At 44.4% G+C, this 12940-nt stretch overlaps 1 long non-coding RNA gene across 2 annotated transcripts in view; it reads left to right on the forward strand.

Moving 5' to 3' along the window:
* Positions 1–6803: 6803 nt before the first annotated feature.
* LOC147027944 (uncharacterized) overlaps positions 6804–12940 on the forward strand; it is a 71805-nt gene continuing 65668 nt past the window's right edge. For both annotated transcript variants that reach the window (XR_015057347.1, XR_015057346.1), the window contains exon 1: positions 6804–7612. This is a non-coding gene — a long non-coding RNA (uncharacterized LOC147027944). The remainder of the gene's footprint in view (positions 7613–12940) is intronic.

Here is a 12940-nt window from a genome sequence, read left to right on the forward strand (position 1 = left end):
AGCTGTCTAATCTGCATGATGTAAGGTGCTTGAAGGGGCTTATGGGTCTTGGGGGTCTTCAAAGCAGTTGAAAGGGTCTTCAGAGTCATAAAAGGTTTTAAAGAGTCTTCTTTGGGGAAGAAGAACTTGGAGATCATGGCTCAGTGCTTCAAGTTCTTAAAGGGTTTTTGAGGTCTTAGGGAAATTTAGGGTCTAAATGGTCTCAAGGGTTTTGAAGGGTCTCTGGGGTCTCAAGGGTTTTTAAGGGCCAGAAGGGTTTTAGGAGTTTCAGTGTTCTGGGGGGTCTTAGTCTTAGTCTTAGTCTTAGGGTCTTAAAGTCTTAAAAGGTCTTGGGGATCTTTGCTGTCTTTAGGGTCTTTGGGGTGTAAAGGGTATTTGGGGTCTTAAAGGGTCTTTGTATCTTTAAAGGCTGAGGTGGTGGATGAAAATACCCGAAGGACAATCCCTGGGTCAGACTTGATCTGCGTGCCAAATGTGGTGGCTGTCGGTCCAGTGCTCCTTGCAAAAAATGCAAACATACAGACATCCAGGCAGACATACAGATGGACGCGAAAATGTATTTATTAGATTGTAAAGTAGCACACTTTCTTTTGCGGATTTGATTCTCGACCCGACTATAAACTGTCGGATTAGTGTGTCGCAGATAGGGTGTCACATCACAAGGTGTGTAGTCCCTCGAGGCGTGAGCTGGTGGACGTTAAATGTACCACATTGTCTCTCATGAAGAGCAGACAAGTTATCCCTGGCACCCTGAACAAATTCCTGGTCCAAATGGCTTCAGTTAAACATCAGGTCTGGTCAGCCGATTTGTAAAAAGCTTGGGCCAAAAACTTTCCTGGACAACCGGAGAAGAACATGGGAATAAATGGGGCCATAGTCGTACAGCTAGTCATATTTCATGTTGATCATTTTTGTGGTGAATATTACACAAAGGGCTGTTTGAAGGAAAGCGTCATTCACATTAAGGAAAGCCTGAAAAACTCATAAGTAACCAAGAACTCTTACTTTGACTGGGTTCGAGTGCATTTTGAACTTTATTACCCGTAAATTTCACTTCCATTGTCAGTGTACTCTTAAATTACCTTTCATTTTCTACAATTACGTCATTCCCCTACGAGCCTTTTACGTGTTGAAGAAAAGTTTCCAAAACGAAACGATGAATTCAGGGTTCTGGGAAGCATTGAAACCTGGTTCTGACATATATTTATTATTGTTATGGCTCATGATACCCACCAAACAGTCTCTCGGTTTAGAGACAAACAAAATTTGAAACCCACCTCCACCCCTTTTCCATTGCCCAGTTTCCTTCACACACCACTACTTCAGTGACATTTCCACTCCTCCTCCACACCCTTTCTCCATCTTCTCCATAGAAGGACTGCTCTGGCCTGACCCGCTGGTGTCATTCCCTTGGGAAAATGGATGATGGCACTTTGCCCTTGTGAGGGCTTCACTGCGCGAGATGCTGAACGTGGGTGTTGAAACACCAACCAGACGAGGCAATTTCTCTGACATGCACGTGATTGGCTCAGTGCTTCGTCTCTGACCCTGAAAGCTTTCTCCCCCTTGGGTTTAACTTTTCATCAATGCCGAAAGCTTCTTTTACGCGACCAGCTCCATTTCGGCGAATGCAACAAACCTCAAGGCGGTTTCAAAACCTTTGAGTTTTCCATAGCTCTGTCCTGTTAAGCAGTAATTACTCTCACGTAGGAAGAGAGATGCCAAAAAAGGAGGGCCGCGATTGCACGACATTTGAGAACGGATTCAATGCTCAACAGCACAGGGCTTTGGGGGCCTCGAGCTGCTCTTTGAACTCGCCTGATTGCATGCCTGGCTCTGTGGATCTTCTCGTTCACCCAAGCCTGCCTCGAGTCGAGTTTGCATTACAAAAAAGGAGGCTGGGGCTCGAGGGGATTAAAATTTAATGCGGGCCTTTTCAGCTTTGTGGGCTGAGAGAGGGGAGAGATGGTGTGCACGGGGTGGTTGTAGGGAGGGGAGTCGTGTTTGAGAGGAGGTGAGGAGGCCAAGAATGGCAATTATTTTGTGCCCTGGTTAAGACCACTAGGCCAGTGAGGTTCAGGGACAATAGTCCTCACTCGAGTGACGTTCTCATCTTTTTTTTTTCTTGTTCATCAAAACGTTTGAAACAATGTCTCTCCAAGTCTCCAACATCTGTGAGTGCAGGAGAAGAGCGAGATGTTCCTCAGAAAGGTCGAAAGGCCTTCCTTCTTATTGGCAATAGATTTATTATGTAAGCATAGATAACTAAAATTGACAGAAAGAAGAGAAGGATGGCTCATGATACACACTATCTTCTTGAAGGTCGGTAGGGGTGTGAGTAGGGAAGGGGAGCGGGGAGGGGGGGATGTGAAAAGCATGCAGACAGTTGGGGTCAAAGATTCCACCATGTTTAGGAATACATATATATAATTAAATAATGTCCCTGAAACTAAATAACCATGTGACCTCTACTGCGCCACTGTTTTCGACTTCGTCACGACAATGTTGGTCGGCACGGAGTGTTTCCGAGAAGGGGCACGCACATGTTGGCCGACCACCATCATTCCTCGGAGGCCTTTTGCAGCTGAATTCGTGTAAGAGACCTGGGGGGTATTTCGTAACTCTATGGGTAAAAACTGCAGATTTCAATAATTCCACAATAGGCCTTATTTCCTTTACGTGTTGATAGGCATCCCCACTCCCCCCATACCCTCCCCGAAAGAAAAAAAATACACACACACACAAGTCCTTTGATGTTTCTCCTTTGATTTCTCATCCCTGCCGACCTGCAAAACGTACAAAAAGATTTGTTGGAAAGCTAACAATGTCGGTTGATTTTGGCTTGTGTGCTGTCCATGTGCATGAAGGTTTTGTGAATTACAATGTCAAACATAATTGGTTTATTCAGAGGCGTCCATGTTTGTCCTTTCATTCTAGATATGATCCCCAATGCCCTCATTAGTTTATGTGAGTTAGATTTCCCCCCAGCGTGATCACCGCGTGCATTCTCAATACAAGCAGCAAGATTGACTTGCCAATATGCTGAAGGAGAACCAAATTAATTGGTAACTGAACTTTGGGGAAGAAGAACTTGGAGATCTATAGACGAACTCACCAAGGAAGAAATCGATGTCAGGTCAGGCCAGATTCGATCTGTGACTTGCTAAAGGTACCATGGAAACCTGCACTAACCTGTTTCATGATCGGGTTGTCGGTGACCAAACCGTCTCCGCCACGAGGCTTCCTGGTGAGGAGGGTGTTTGGATATGGACACCCGGCAGGATTAAAACAAAACCTGTCAAAGGGCGGAGGAGCTCCTTGTGAACCAACGGCCATCCATATCTAGTGCCCAACTGTGTCTGCGGACGTCCTCCTGCAGTTGGGTTACTTTTTCTTGAGGAGGATGGTGGCAGGATTTGCACTCTGGTGACCATAAAACCCTTTACTCCACAAAACACGAGAAAAACGCAAAGAAATCTGAAAACCCACTCCGTGGGAGTACCTCGTATGCAGCTGCCCTTCGCAGGGCAGATCACCAGATGATGGGATTGGGGCAAAGCCTTTGGGATCCCCACTCTTTAATGATAGGAGGAAAACCATGGGGGAACCTTCCTGGGTCCGATTGCAGTCATATGTGTCAGAGTGGTGCTGAGGTGTCGTCCACCAGAAGGCGGTCTCGTTTGGTTAACCTGAGGCGGTCCCTTCGGGTGGGTGCCTGGAATGTCCTATCCCTAAGAGAGGATGATCACCTGTCTCTGTTATCATCTGAGCTCAAGTGTTTTTTTTTTTTCTGTTGTCGGTGACTACACCATCTCCTACACCAATGTTTGAACATCAGTATTGCAGCACTCTCCGTGGTTCGGAGAACGGATGGGGGCGAGATAATGGAGGGTGGATGCACTTACTATTTGTCTGTTCGCTCTGATGGTTACCAGGCCCAAGGAGTTGCTATAGCTGTGTCCAAGAAGCTGACTCCAATGATAATTGAGGTAACACCGGTCAGTGAGCGTAATATAAGACAAAGGATTCTTCATTCATTGAGTGTTGTTTCCTTACTCTCTGGTTATGCTCTGACTGAGGTTAGTAATCTTTCAGTGAAGGACACATTCTATGCCACGCTAGAGTCTGTGATTGATCAACGTCCCCAGGTGAGATACTCTTCTTGTCTTGGGAGATTTCAATGCATCGACTGGAAGCGATAGGGATGGTTATGAGACATGTGTTGGTCCCCATTGGTCTGTAACTGTGAACCAGAATTGCACTAAGTTTCTTGACTTTGCAAGAAGTCATGGACTTAGGGTGGCTGGTTCGTGGTTTCAGCATCTACAGGCTTATCACTGGACTTGGTATTCCAATGCTGGTGGTGTGGCAAAGGAGATTGACCATGTGCTCATTGATGATCTCTGGAGGATGATCTGGAAATGCAGGGTCTACCGGAGTGCTCATTTCCTTAATACTGACCAAAGGCTTGTGGTAACAACTCTGAAGTTTCAGCTTAAATCCAGGAGAATGGTACCATCTTAGCCTAGACTGGATGTTGGCAAGCTCAAGGATGAGAGGGTAGCTGAGAAGTTTGTGAACAAGCTGAGTGGGGATTTTTTGGGGGGGGGGGGCTGGGTGCTTTGCAGAATCCTGAAGAGTTGTGGAGTGCCTTCAAGATCACCATCCTAGATGTTGCTGGTGAATGGCTTGGAACTTATGGAAGGACGAAGAAGAATTTTGTCTCTCAAGGGACACTGGACACCAATGACCAGAGTTGCAGTGCCAGGCTCCATGGCAGAGCTGAGCTGTTCAGGGGGTTGAGGCATGAAACTGTATGTGCGCTGATGGTGGACAAGGAGGCCTTTGTGCGAGGAATCTGTGAGGTGGTAGAGCATCACCTGTGGCCAAGTGAATCTCATCCTGCTTCCAGGGCAATTCACACATTGTGTTTCTCAAAGCCCATCTTTCTGTGTACTGCAGTTAGAGCGAGGGTGGTGGGCTCTTGACAGATGAGTCCAAGGTGAAGGCCTGCTGGATCGGTTACTTTGAGGGGCTGTACGAGGCTGATCTACCAGCTGTTAAGATGGATGTAAGGGGTATTACTATCCTTGTTGCTAACCCTCCGATCAACTGTGGTCCACCTTCGTTTTTGGAAACACAGGCTTCGGTGAACCGGTTGAAATGGGTAAAGCTCCTGGGATCTGTGGCATCCATGCTGGATGTCTCAAGGCTGGTGGAAATGCTGTACTCATGTCAATGCATGCAGTTTTGTGCTCTGCCTGGAACACAGGCATAATTCCAACTGATTGGAAGTCCCTCTCTGGAAAGGGAAGGGTGATCGCCAGGACTGCAACAACTACCATGGTGTGACGCTGCTCTTCGTGTCTGGTAAGGTCTTTTGATCAGATAATTATTGAAGGATAAAAAGGGTTGGCCACCATCTGCTTGAGCACCAGCACCCAGAGCAGTCAGGCTTTACACCAAAGAAGTCAAGGAATGACCATATCCTTGCCCTTCGGTTCCTCCCTGAATGCAGACGAGAGTTTTATCAGGGGCTGCTTGTAGCCGATGTTGATCTCTACAAAACATTCGATTCAGTAAATCAGGTTGCCCTCTGGAAGATTCATGGTCTTCGTGGGATGCTACCAAAACTGATCAATCTGATGTCTGAGCTATACTCTAGTACTGAGAGTGCTGTGAAATGTGGTGATATTATCTCTGACTTATTTCCATTTGTTACTGGAGTTCATTCAGGGTGTGTACTGGCTGCTACACTTTTCACTGCTTGTATGGAATGGATTCTCGGGAGGATGTGGGAAAGATCAAACTGCGATGCATCATTTGGGAATGTGAAGATCTCTGACGTTGATTTTTCAGATGATGCAGTCATCTTTGCGGAGACTCTGAATATCCTTTTGGGGGCCCCCGTGGTGCTGAATAAGGAGTCAGAGCTGCTGGGATTACATGTTTCCTTTGTCAAAACTAAGATATAGGCTTTCATTGACGTCTTGTATGCTGCTATCTCGTCTGTACCTGTTTGTGGTGAGGAAGTTGAGGTCACGGAGGGATTCACTTAACTTGGCACTGATATTCATTTGTTTGCTGGCTATGACCCAGAGGTCAATATACGTCAGGGCCAGGCCTGGGGAGTCACGGGTTCACTGGATCAGAGGGTGTGTTGCTGTCGGTACCCGTGCAGGTGGACAAAAGTCCACGTCTTCAGGTCCTTCGTGCTTACAGTCTTATTCTTGGGATGTAAGACTTGGACTCTGACCAGGGATCTGAGATGGAGACTTAATTCCTACGGTACCAGGTCTCTTCGGAGAATCCTTGGCGATTGCTGATCGGTATTTGTGTCCAACGAGCGGTTGCTGAGAGAGACTCAAATGAGATTTTTTTTACCAACATAGTCCGTGAGCGTCATCTGCAGTTGTATGGACATGTGGCTCATTTTCCTGACGCTGACCCTGCAAACCAGATTCTGCATAACAATGATCTATTTTCCCGATATTTAGTGGACACCAATACATATATCCTCTGCAAGATGAAATATTTCCTATCAAAGAACAACTTCAATTGTGCATCGGCAACTGAACTCGGTCAGGTCAGGTATGGAAGCATGTGCCGGAGCAGCGCGTTGCTGCATCCACTTTTTGCTGGTACTCCAGGGGCCTCAGTCTGGCAAATAGGATGGCAAAAACTAAAGATTATTCATGACAGTGAAAAAAATCTGGGACTTGGGGAGGGGGGGGGTCAATGGGGCGTGGGGGTTGCCTCTCAAAATATGCATTTACTTTGTTCTCCGAAACCACACACACAATTTCAATGAAACTTGACCACAACCTTCATCACCTGTTATGTACCAATTTTATTTATTACATTAAAAAAATAATGAGGCCCTTGAGGGGTCTACAAGGTGTTGCCTCCAAAAATAGTGATTTGTTCTCTTTTTCAGAAACGTGACCACAACCTTCATCACCCGTGATGTACCAAAGTTTCTTCACGGCATTAATAAAAATCTATCGGTATTTACTTTCTTCTCCATTACATATTTTGTGGGTCATCCATGTGTACTAGTGCTTCCTTGGTTTTCTTACTCAACTATTATCAGGTGAGCACCCAAGGGTATTGCCCCTATTTTTACATGCATTATATATACACAACATGGAATCACAGTTTGTTTATTGACAGTGCGTTTAGATACGATCTCTAACAGGATGCCCAGTGTTACGGGCTGTGACCTTCTTCCTCTTCTCTCCCCACCCCTCAAGTTAGACCCACTGGTTCCACCCACAGGTATAAAGCCTGAGATTGGCTGTGGGGTAAGAGGAGGAACCAGGAAGTTGATGCAGAGAAGGAGAGGGTGGCTATTTTGGAGTTTCCATCTGCAGTACACTTATAGTGATTGGAAAGTTGTGTTTTGTCAAACCCTTCCTTCCGTTGAGGCCTGCCTGAGGCAGACTGTTGGGGCCTGCCTGGGGCCTACTGTTGGGGCCTACTGTTGGGGTCGGCCTGGAGCCGACTGGAAGTCCTGGACAGTGGCCTCTCTGATCAGTCTCTTCTTTGCTTGGTCATCCAGCTGATCTCTCCATATGTTGGGTTGGTGTGCTGCAAGCTACAACACCTCAAGGTACCCGCACTCACCTCTAAGATGTCTGTTTCACAGGTCTGTCTGGTGTTTCACAGGCAGGGTGAATCATCAATGTGTGTCATTCCTGCACATAAAACTGGGCGTCCTGTATTCCGACATTAGTTTGTGGATGTTAAAATACCCACGGTGTCCTTCACAAAGAGTGGGCGAGTTATCCCCAGCAACTTGAACAGATTCCAAATTCCTGCCCGAACTACTGTTGGGAAGGTAATGAAAAACCACCCAGTGTGTGTGTGTGTGTGTGTGTGTGTGTTGGTGGGGGGGGGGAGTGGGGGAGGAGAGATGGGGGAGTGGGGGGGTGGAGTGAGAATGGGGGAGTGGGGGAGGAGAGACAGGGGAGTGGGGGGTGTAAGGGGAAAAGAGAGAGGCAAGGAGGGGAGAGACAGGAGAGTGGGGGGGGGAGATAGAATTGGAGAGTAAAGAAAGATGGGAGGGAGAGATAGAAAGAGGAGGGGAAAGAGTGGGTGGGGTGGGGGGTAAGGGGAAAAGAGAGAGGCAAGGAGGGGAGAGACAGGAGAGTGGGGGGGGATGGAATTGGAGAATAAAGAAAGATGGGAGGGGAGAGATAGAAAGAGGAGGGGAGAGAGTGGGTGGGGTGGGGGGTAAGGGGAAAAGAGAGAGGCAAGGATAGGAGAGACAGAAGAGTGGGGGGGGAGATAGAATTGGAGAGTAAAGAAAGATGGGAGGGGGAGAGATAGAAAGAGGAGGGGAGAGAGTGGGTGGAGGGGGGGAGAAGGGATGGATGGAGATGGGGAGGAGATGGTGTAGGGGCATATGTTTGCACGTTGGCAAATTATGTTAATTTGTGGCACCAAAGTTTTTCTGACTCCAAATGTCCCACTGAACAAGAAAATCTTTGGTGCCAATTTTTTAGAGATATTTGACTACGTTTTTTTGAGGTATATACATCCGAGCATATAATTGACCGATTCAGCAAAATTTTTGACTTTTTTTTTTATATCTTTGATGAACCACGTCATGTTGCACCTCAAAATGATCGGTGTGGACCATGGTATACAATGAAAATGTCAGAATTTATACATACTATAGTTTAATTAAATGGTACCGTAAAATCCAAGATGGCCACCTCTAAATCATGAAATTCAACTAATTGGCATATATGTATAACGTATATACAGTATATTTAAAATTAGTTAAGATAACAACACAGTCTATTTGTTGTAATAAATTACAGTTGTTGATCATAAGGAATCCCATTTCAGAAGAGTTATTAGATTGGATATCTTTAAATACAACTTAGCAGATAATTAATAAATAAATAAATAAATAAATTATTATCTTACTATATGCTGATTATACATTTTTTAGAAAATAGACAACATCGCAGCTATATAAACTATATATTAATTCCCTTACAATAATGTTGTGCATAAGATTCACAATTTTCTTTCTCATTCAGAGAGTGGATGACATCGCAGTTATATTAATCATAATACTCGTGCATAAATCACACAGTCATGCCAATACAATCATTATGTGCATTTGGTTAACAAGTTTGCTTTACCTTTATTGCTTCTGTTTATTTCAGATGTACTTACATATGCTGTACCAGACCACTAATCATAAAAATTGAGGTATCTCTCTGAAATCAAAATGGACAAACCTCATTCCAAGCATCCTCGTGTAACTTCAGAGACAAACTATGCAATATGTCTGAAGTGTCAAGTTCCAGGTGGACAACTGGTTGCCAATCCCACCTCATATGACAAATTCCTAGACAGTGTTCATGAGTGTGCAGGTTATGGTGATCCTGGTTATCTACCATTGAGAAGCAGACTCCGGGATGTTGATGCATCAGATCTTCAATCATACGGAGCGTCTTGGCACAGGGGGTGCTTTCAAGAGACTGTGCATAAGCTCAAAATTGATCGTGCGAAGATGCGATTTCAGAAGAGTACAGCCACCAAAGATTCTGCCATTTTGCTATCATCTCCAGTAGGCCGTCCATAATCTTCCCAAGCATCAAAATGTGATGATAACTCACCGTTATCAGATGCCACAACAGGGACAAAGCCATTCACCCGATCATCAGTCTCACATAACAAGATGCAATGTATATTCTGTAGTTGAGATGGAATGACAAAACAATTGCATGAAGTATGTTCATTTGACGTTGGAAAAAAAAATCTACGACGCTGTCCAAATCAGTGATAATGATGAATGTAAGGTTCGATTCCAAGCCATATCACCAAATGACGCTCGGGCCATAGATGTAAAATATCATCTCCCCCGCTACGTGAAACATGTACAGCGTCAACCACAGCAACAAATGTTGAATCCTCGCCAAGTGGATCAGAACCAAAGGACTATTCTTGCTGACATCGAGTTCTTCAATGTATTGAAAAATGTACTTCACTCTGGCAACATTGTTTCAATGAATGATATCACCATCACCTACATTGGCATCCGCAGAATGCATGGAGTGGTAGGAGGAAAATTGATTCAGAATAAACATGTTAAAGATCTGATCAAGACACCTTGAAAATGTTGAATTCTCACGTCCCAGTGCGAGACAATCTGAAATGTTATGCTCCAAGACTATGAAAGATTCTGCCATCAGAAAGGAAATTGACTCCCGAAGTATGGAACAGAACATGAAAAGCATTTTTGAATGTGCGAATACTCTTCGAAAGGACATTCTTCGTGGCAAAGAAACGCCATGGTTCTTTGACGTATCACTTAACAGTGGTAGAAGAGATGATAACTTCCCAGCATCCTTGACAGCACTGCTCCGATGGGTGTTAGAAGGGCCATCCATGTCCTTGGCTGATGAACTTGCAAACCACATTGATAGAGCAACCATCAACATTGCACAGAACATGATGTATGAAATGAAAACCCAAAGGCAAGTGATGCATATACCCAAGAATGTGAACTCATTTGCAGCATCTGAGAAATTGCCACCTACAAAAGGAGCACTGGAACAACACATAAAGTGAGCTCATTATCAGGCTATGGTGTGGTACTATGATGAAATAGCCAAACCCAAACTACCAGAACTATCAGAATATGGTTGGACATTAGAGAACAACCTATACAGGCCAGTGCTAACCCATCTACCACCTGCATTAAAGGCTGTGCTGGAACTTGTGAGGTGCAAATGTGTCAAACAAATGTGCAGAACGGCACATTGTTCCTGAAAGTGAGCAAATGTTGTATGTACAGAGATGTGCACTTGTGAGGCATCTGATGACATCTGTGAGAACACTCAACAATCAGTAGCCTCTGATTCAGATGACATTGATGATGAACTATAATGATGAACTCTGAAATAATATAAAATATAACACTTAAGTTGGCCAAGCAACCGGGTGTAGTTGCGTGCGCCTGTAATCCGGCTACTCGGAGGCTTGGGTTCGAGGATCGCTTGATGACGGGAGCTCTGCGCTGGGCCACGCTATGAGAGGGTGTAGGGCAGCCCGGAATCATGGCGAAACCCAATCCTTATCCCTGTGTCGTAAGCGGCGACCAGGGTTGCGTCAGGAAGGGCATCCGGCGTAAAACCTATGCCAAATCAGTATGCGGATCATAACGGATGATCCGCTGTGGCGACCCCTAATGGGAGCAGCCGAAAGAAGAACAACAACAATTTAAGTTGGCCAAGCGGCATGCACCAATTTTGTTCAATAAATTTGAAAATACACTATATTTTCCATATATATATATATATATATATATATATATATATATATATATATATATATATATATATATATATATATATATATATATATATATATATATATATGATAAGTAGCATGATAATTTCCTGCCAAAATTACTTTGTACATCTCACCGATCATGTGCTATATGACATACATATAATTAAGTTTTGAAAAAATAAATTTTTGTTATAACACGATCACGGTCATCTTGTATTTTCTGGAAAAAATCACACTAAACATGCATAAAAAATTGGCACCAAGATTTTTCAATATCAATATACTCCTGTAGTCACAAAAAAACCTTACAACATAAATTAACATAGTTTGCAAACATGACCATGTATCTCAACATATGCCGCTGCACGAAGAAGGAAGAAGTAGTTTCCTTCTCTTTACATCCTGAGCACCATTCCCTACCCCATTGTTTGTCCAATTCTCCCTCTATGTTGTCCTTCAACTCCACTGTTGGTGTCCCAACACTCACTACTGTTCCTTTTGACCTGTTGTGTCCTGATCCGTTTTGTGTTCTTGCTCTTCCACGAGCCTTGATTCTGCATACAAAAGAGTCATAGGTTGGCAACCATTGTACAGGCTTCACGAGCTGAACAGTCTCTTTCTGTGTTGAAGTTCCTTGGAAGGGAAGTCATCTTTTTTATATTGTGAACCGTGGTGTCTGTCCGTGCGTTCGTCTGTTTCCCCTTTTACGGCGGCCGCTTCTTGCGCTCCATTAAAAAGCTTAGCATTCACTTAGAAATAACGGGAGAACAGGCATGAGTAATGTTGATGCCAAATTTTATTTCACAACCAAGATATTTTGCACTCTTTTGAGACTAATCCAACCTCTGCCACCCTATCTTGCACCACCATTTTGTGGTGGGCGGTACAAGTAGCTCCGAGCTTTGGCTCTCCGTCAAACCAAAAGTACAACACAATTAACCCTTTCAAAGTCCATAAAATATTATATAAATTGATAGATTCACTTAAACGTTTCCCATCACTGGGGACGGATACTTTTGCTAGCTTTTCCTGTCACTTGGGATGGTTACTCTTCCTCGTATTATATCAGAGCAAGTTGTCTGTGTGTGTCAGTGTGAAGCATTTTCTTTGATTTCTGTACAATTCTATGTAGACCCTTTAAGACGTCAAAAACCCTGAAGACCCCTAAGACGGCTTAAGACCCTACAGATGCCTAAGACCTTTTAGAACCCAAAGACCCTTAAGACATGGAAGACACTTAAAATCCCAAAGATCCTTAAGACACCTAAATCCCCTAAGATCCTTTAAAACCCTCAAGGCCCTTTAGAACCCAAAAGACCCATGAGACCCTTAATACCCTTAAGATCACTGAAGACCCTTGAAGACCCCTTACACCCTGAAGATCCAAAAGACCCCAATAACCTAAAAGACTCCTTTGTCCCTTAATACCCCCAAGACCCACAAGATCTTTAAGATGCTTAAAGACCCCTAAGACCCTAAATACTCCGAAGAGCCTGAAGACCCTTTCCACCCCAAAGACCTGTATGATCCTTTTTACCCCAAAGACCCTTAACACCCCTAAAATCCCCAAGACCCCCCAAAAAATCCAAGGACTACTCTTGAGACCCCTCAAGATCTCTATGAC

Source organism: Eptatretus burgeri, chromosome 4 (assembly GCF_056783735.1).
Source record: "Eptatretus burgeri isolate ZD-2024b chromosome 4, Ebu_testis_v1, whole genome shotgun sequence".
NCBI lineage: Eukaryota > Metazoa > Chordata > Myxini > Myxiniformes > Myxinidae > Eptatretus > Eptatretus burgeri.